Below are 7,339 nucleotides of genomic sequence, written 5' to 3' on the forward strand. Positions count from 1 at the left end.
TAAAGTTGTGTTTTCCCTTGTTCTGTAACAGCTTTGACTCATTTTTTTACTGGGTGGTTGGATCTTGTCTTATTGATTGGACAGGCTCTTTACCTAGTAAGGCTTTATCCCTAAATACTTACAAACACTTTTCCTCACTTGTTATTTGACTTTTGCTTTATTTATCTGAGTTTTGCCATGTAGGAAATTTTAAATCAAGTGAGGTAAGCAGTCTTTCACGATTTGGGCTTTGTGAACTCGTGGTATGCTCTCTATGCTCCCTTCTAGTACTTTTATGGTTATTTTTAAACATTTACATCTTTGACCCATTTAGAATTTATTTTGGTCCAAGTTAGGGATCTGTGTCAGGGTCCAGTTAGAGACACGTCATCCTGGAATTGGGAAATTTGAGGAGAGCTGAATAAAGGGATTAAGATGTGGTCAGGGTATAGAGCAACTACTCAGGAGAAGTGGGGTCCACCCTAGACCTGAGGGAACCTGAGAAGCCTGCCCAACAGAAGCTGAGACCTGGGAGCGAGGCCTGTGCAGGGAGGGCCGTGGGGCTCCCGGGGGCTCCCTGTTAGCCAGTCCCCACCAACAGCCCACTGGCCCACCTGCAGGTCACCCCGGCCTGGGCAGGTGGGACTGGCTGGACACTGGACAGAGCACAGGACGGTGCACCAATTATTGCGCCATCACACTGACTTGGGAAGGCGTGGTTTGAAGAGCTCCTCGGGGGCCTTGGACAGAGCACCCTAGGGTGCAGGATGGGGTTGGGGCTAGAGGGCTCAGAGACCAAGGGAAAGGTCCGTGTGGAATGAGCTGACCACGAGCTGTACCCACCTGTGATGGCCTTTCCTGCTCGGGGCTCCCGGGTGAACTGGTCTTTGGAGCAGTGGGGGCCTGAGGCTGGTGTGTGAAACTGAACAGAGCAGGGTCTCTTGGGGTGGGGAGGGGTCCCTGTTCCTCCCAGGGGGGCAGTGCCCTGTGCTGCCCCTTGAGTCATACTCTCTTTTGTTCATTTGCTCATTCAGCACACTTGTGTCGAGCCCTTGCCAAAACGTTTTGCTGCTCCTTGACATAAAATTCAACAGGAAAACAACATGAAGCTGCAGTCTGTGTAACAAAGCCCCGAGCCCTGATAGTTTTCCCCAGGGTGACTGTTTGCCGCTTTCTAGGGGGAAAAAAAGCCAAATTCTTAAAGCAATTGTTTTGGCTCTCTGCTTTGATGATTCCCTAAGACTGGCCCTGACTGTTAAAAATTCAGTGTCTAGGCGAGGACCTCATGGGAGGGGCCGTGAGGAGCAGAAGTTGGGGTGGGAGGAGGAGCCTGGGTCCAGTGATGATGACTGATCACTGGCTGATGACTGCACCCTGGTGTCCCGGGGAGGGGGACCCCAGGGCCATTGAAGGTGGCAATGAGCAGAGTGGGGACAACGTGGGATGTGGTGCGCAAAGGAGTGCCCCCCACAGTTCCCGGCTAGGTCAAAGGAGAAGATTCCCTGGGACGCCCGTGGGAAGGGTCCAGGATCCACAGGAGGCCACCAGTGCCCTGGCTGGGGAGGGGACCTGGGGACAGTGTCTGGTCCTGCTGGTGACAGCCGCACTCGGGGAACCAGAAGGCGGCTGAGGGGCTGACCCTGTTTCGCCGGGGCTGTCCGGACACCAGAACACCAGGACTGTGAGGCTCCCTGGGGACAAACCTGTACGAGCTGACCACACACTTTGTGTGTCTGTTCTGATGAGGCTGAGCTGGGTGGTAGCTGCCTACCTGCCCCCGCCCTGTGTCTGAGGGCCTGGGGTCCCCTGCCCCAGACCAAGGGAGCCATAGACACAGAGGGCTGCCTGCTCCCAGGCAAAGTGTCTGCCTCCGTCCTGTGGGCCTACTGCCACTGGGAACCCCCTTGTTCCCGACACAATTGTCTGCACACCCTGGGCCTTAGCTGTCCTCTGATTTCTATGGTGGCCATGGCCCGGTGTTTGGGGCAGGAAGGATGGGTCACCCATGCGTCATTTACCTAGAGTGAGGCTCCTAACTCCTTGCTCTGCATTTTCATGGTGAATTTGTTTTCTGAGTTGCTGTTGAAATTCTGGAAGCAGAGAAAATGCATTTGCTCCATCACTTTCCGGATGTGACAAGTCCTATAAAATCTATTAAAGCCTTTAATGAAATCCCTGCTCAGAGCTGCTCTGTGAATGAATGTGGAATCAGAATTTAAATTAAAATGCTGTTTCTGTAGTCTGGAGGCTTTGCCTGGGAAGAAATTAAAGGGACAGCTCACCTTTCTGCCATCGTTCAGGCTTGATGGGCGCTGTGTTTGGTGGCCCTCTGACCGGATGTTGGGGGCCTTCCTCCCACTCTTCCCACAGAGGGGAAGGTGGGTGCACCTGTCGGCCGGTAGCCACATGGGGCTGGAGATAACACCTCTGCTTCTCAGCCCTGCACTGACAGAATCCAGCATAGGTGTCAATTCCCAGAAAGCAGAGCGGGAGCATTGCCAGGCTGTGGGGTGGGGGTGGGGGGAAGCTAGGAGGGTCAGTCTGGGGTGGGGAGGACAGGGACAGGGGTAGGATTGGGAGTGACTGGACTGTGAGCAGCAGGCACATTCCTTCTCTCCCTGTCAGCTGAGTCCTGCTACCCTGGGGACTCCTAACAGGATCAGCTCCCAGGTCTCTCTCAATCCCCTCCCCACACACCACCCACCTCCGTGTACCCCTGCCTGGGGGGAGAGACACAAACTTGCACAGCCTGCCTCAGGACACCAAAAGGTACTTGTTTTCCTGTTTTCTGTGTGGCAACATTGCCTGTTTCCTTCTATGATGAAAAATTCTAAAAAACACCCAGAACACACGCAGCAGCAGAACCAAAGGGCGATTCTTCCAAGAGGAGGCCCAGGGAGCCTGCCTTGAGGGCAGGGGGCCTGCATGGGGAGGAAGTTCAGGGGTTAGGGTGGAAAGTTTCATGACTGAAGGAAGGAGGGGAGCCCCATCTGAATGTGGATATGCCAAGCGCGAGTGAGTGGATGCTGCGGTGAGAGCCTTGCCCATGTACCTGGGCCACCGGAGGTACCCAGGGTCATTGGCTGCACCCAGCAGCAGGGAGACAGGGTCACTAAAAATGGATTCATTGTGACAAAAAGTGGACCTGAGCAAGAAAACACAAGTGTGGGTTAATGTGTGGGTTAAAATCAACCAGGTCAGCCCTGATACACCTCAAAAATAATACTGAGCAGTAAAAGTAAGTTGCAAAGGATTTTGTTCAGCATGATCATATAAATGTAATCTGCAGGGAATGTTATGCGTTGTTTTTGGTTATGTATGTAGGTGGTAAAACAATGAAAACATGCAGAGAGATGATACAAACCAATTTCAGATACTCTCCCTACGCGGAGGATGGCAGAGGCCTGAGTGTTTATCATCATCTCTGTTTGAATATTTTCATGCTCAAAGAGTATGGGGGATGGGACAAGGAGGCAGCATGCTGAAGGAAGCTGACCCCCAGGTGGTGGAGGGAGTGAGCGGTCAGTGGGGGCTGGGCAGAGGGAGGACTTTGGGGGTTTCAAGCAGAGTTAGGAAGAAAGAAAGCTGAAGAGTCCAGGGCAAAGGCATCTGGAGGAAGTGGAGAGGGCCAGGTGGGTTGTGCTGAGTGGATCACATCCAGGCAGAAAGGGCACTTGGGAACCTGGAGCCCAGGCGGGATGTCACGTAACCAGCACTGGGAGCAGAGGCTACAGGGGCCCTGGGAGGGATCAGTGGCTCTAGTCCAGGCTTTGGAGGTCTGGTACTGCTCAGAACAGGACTGGGCACAGAGAGATGGGTTTGAGAGGGCTGGAGAGCTGAAGAACGATTGCGTTCCGAGGCTAAGAGGGCCCTTAATTATGCATTGTACACAAGACGTTTCACCAAGTAAACAGAGTTTTAAAGGCTGGCTCAATCATGGAGAGCTGTTTCCTGTGGCTCAACAAGTTTATAATAAACACAGTTAAACTTTTATTTATGGCACAGCTGCTAATTGCACCATAAACATTTTTTCATCAAGCAATTGCTGTTTACTCACTTGCCAATCAGCTCCCTCTCCAGCTCCCTCTCTCCGTGTTCCCAATATTCCCACTTTCCGAATCTGCTGTTTGAAATGTCTGTCTCCAGGTCCACTGGCCCCTGGGCCATGCCTCCCCCGCTCCCACCCCCGACCCCCGCCATCCTGGTGGGCAGCCTTGCCCCCGCCCCAGCCCACTCTGTCCTGCCATCCCTGCTCTGAGAGTTTCTCATATCCGTCTGGACCAGGCCCAATGCAGGAGGCCCTACAGAACGGCCATGCTGACCTGTTCTGACATTTCCCCTCTCCTGGTTCCCTAACCTCAGAGCCCCAGGCAGACCTCACCTTTTCTCTGTCCCCACCCCTATCACAGTCTCCCAGCGTGTTGGGGGTCTCCCCATCCACCTCTCTACAAGACCGGGAATGACATAAGCTGACACCTGGGTCCCCAGGGCTCACCATTTCCTTAAGCAGTGACCCTAGTGTTCGGCTCCTGCCTCCATCCCCCCTCCATCCCCTCGGGAGACCTGCTCACACCTCTGTCCCACCCTGACCACCTCCTGTGTCCTGGACAAGCTGAGGACCCTTCTCTAGGCTGGACCCTTAGGGGCTCAGGTCCCCCCTTCCTGTGGCCCCTCCACAGGCTGGCCCCAGGGTGAGCCTGTGTGGTGCTGAAGCAGAGTGGAACTGAGCTATAGACCCTCTGGGTGGCCCAGGCCTCCCCGGCAACATGCAGACATGCTGACCCCTGCCCCCACCAGATAGCCCCGGGCCTCAGTGTCTGAACACTCTGAGTGACCTTCTGGGTGGGGTTTCTAGAGTCCTCTCCAGGCATCTCAGGACAGACACTGGCTGGGTACATCCTGTGTGCAGATCCCCTAGGGCCCCCCTCCATGCTGGGGGCCCAGCAGTGTTGCCAGGCCAAGTTGGGAAGATAGATTTGCATTATTGGAGTCTCTCAGGAGGAAAGGAGTGAACCATTCCCACCCCACCGGCCCCTTCATTTCTTAGATTCCACATGATTGGAGCACCTGGATGGCTGGGGGGGGGTTGTCCAAACTGAAGCTGGCTGGTGGGAAAGGACTCCAGGTCCACTGCCCCCCGCAAGAGGCTCACTCCATTAAAAGGGAAAGAGACAGGGCCTGGAGACCAGTGGGTATATTTAGTGGAGTCATGTGGGGAGCCCCCAGGCTTTGGCTCCATGCTATGCTTAAGCTGATCATAGTCATGACTCCTGGCCCCCCCAGTGGCTGGGGCCGGGTCACAGGGCTGTGCAGGTCCCTAGTTCTACAGCGATGCCTGGTGGCTGTGACTGGGGCAACACCATCTGGGCTGGGGCAGGACTGGCCCTCCCTGGACTGGGCAAGCCCACTGCAGTTTTGGGCAGCTGAGTTCACGTGTCAGAAGAGAGGCTTAGGAAGGAAATCATAGACTTAGTGCTGACAGAGTGTGTGGAGGCTTGCACACTAACTGGGGAAACAAAACCCCAAGCCTGTCTTTGTGCTTTGAGCTGGTGAGGGGTCATTTCCTACCCACTCCCTTTCCCACTCCTGTCCCCGTCCTTTCTTTTGGGCTCCAGGGGACGGTCTGAGGCAAGCTGCTTTTCTTTCTTATTTTAATTTTGGCTGTGCTGGGTCTTCATTGCTGTGTGCAGGCTTTCTCTAGTTGTGCTGAGTTGGATGGGGTTATCACTGCAGTGGATTCTCCTGTCACGGAGCACAGGCTCTGGGGCATGTGGGCTTCAGTTGTTGCTGAACGTGTGTGCATGGACTTAATTGCCCCGTGGTATGTGGAATCTTCCCAGACCAGGGATCAAACCGGTGTCCCCTGCATTGGCAGGTGCATTCTTTTTTTTTTTTTTTTTTAATTTTATTTTATTTTAAACTTTACATAACTGTATTAGTTTTGCCAAATATCAAAATGAATCTGCCACAGGTATACATGTGTTCCCCATCCTGAACCCTCCTCCCTCCTCCCTCCCCATTCCATCCCCCTGGGTCGTCCCAGTGCACCAGCCCCAAGCATCCAGCATCGTGCACCGAACCTGGACTGGCAACTCATTTCATACATGATATTTTACATGTTTCAATGCCATTCTCCCAAATCTTCCCACCCTCTCCCTCTCCCACAGAGTCCATAAGACTGTTCTATACATCAGTGTCTCTTTTGCTGTCTCGTACACAGGGTTATTGTTACCATCTTTCTAAATTCCATATATATGCGTTAGTATACTGTATAGGTGTTTTTCTTTCTGGCTTACTTCACTCTGTATAATAGGCTCCAGTTTCATCCACCTCATTAGAACTGATTCAAATGTATTCTTTTTAATGGCTGAATAATACTCCATTGTGTATATGTACCACAGCTTTCTTATCCATTTATCTGCTGATGGACATCTAGGTTGCTTCCATGTCCTGGCTATTATAAACAAAAATATGGAACGCTTCACGAATTTGCGTGTCATCCTTGCACAGGGGCCATGCTAATCTTCTCTGTATCGTTCCAATTTTAGTATATGTGCTGCCGAAGCAAGCACGGCAGGTGCATTCTTAACCACTGGACCACCAGGGAAGTCCCAAGCTTCTTTTTGGCTCTCCTGATTGGGTGGGGGAGCCGAACGGTCACACAACGCCAAAGTGCCCTAGTGAACAGAGGGCTGAGGGGTCTGAGTGTCCAGGAGCCCTGGTGCTCACCCCTGGGCCTGTGGCTGATGGGTGAGGACTGATGCTTGTCAAGGGATTTGGTGGATGGGGGTTGGGCTGCATGCGACCCCCAGGGCCTGATGTTTCACCTCAAACCTCCTCGTGGATTCTGTATGTGTAAGGACACTGAGTCCTGTCCTGTCCAGTCAGCCTGTCCAGTCCAGGTTTGAGTCTGGCCCCTTCCAATCTGGCAGGGGCTAGGGCTGGGCAGGGGGTCAGGAAACAAAGAGCAGCCCTGGCTGAGGCCCTGGGCAGCTGAGGGGTTTCAGCTTGGCCTGGGGGATGGGCGCTGAATTCTCCAGCCCATCTTTCCTTTCCTTCACCCCCTAGGCTCTGTTTTCAATCAGTTCAATTAGTACAACTTTAAAGCAATTAGGGGGAATCAGCTGAATGAGTCCTGCTCGTCCCCCAGCCCGGCAGCTGCTGCGCCAGCCTGGCCCGTCATCTTCCTTGGAGACTCAGCTCCAGCCTCACATTCTCCAGAGGGTCTGCGGTGGGGTGGGGGTGGGGGCAGACCCTGAGACATGGCCGAGAGTGGGAGTGGGTGGGGGCAAGGAGTAGAAAGGGTCCGCCTTCCCTGGGATCCGGGGCCTGGGCTTGCTAACAGAGGGGCCAGAGTAAG

The 7,339-nt window shown here is 53.7% G+C and overlaps 1 non-coding gene across 1 annotated transcript; it reads right to left on the reverse strand.

Annotated features, from left to right (window-relative positions):
• Nucleotides 1-6,444: 6,444 nt before the first annotated feature.
• On the reverse strand, nt 6,445-6,551 carry LOC112578977. Its single transcript, XR_003103412.3, has one exon. It is a non-coding gene; the product is annotated as a U6 spliceosomal RNA (small nuclear RNA).
• Between the last annotated feature and the right edge of the window lie 788 nt (nt 6,552-7,339).

Source organism: Bubalus bubalis, chromosome 14, assembly GCF_019923935.1.
Source record: "Bubalus bubalis isolate 160015118507 breed Murrah chromosome 14, NDDB_SH_1, whole genome shotgun sequence".
Lineage (NCBI taxonomy): Eukaryota > Metazoa > Chordata > Mammalia > Artiodactyla > Bovidae > Bubalus > Bubalus bubalis.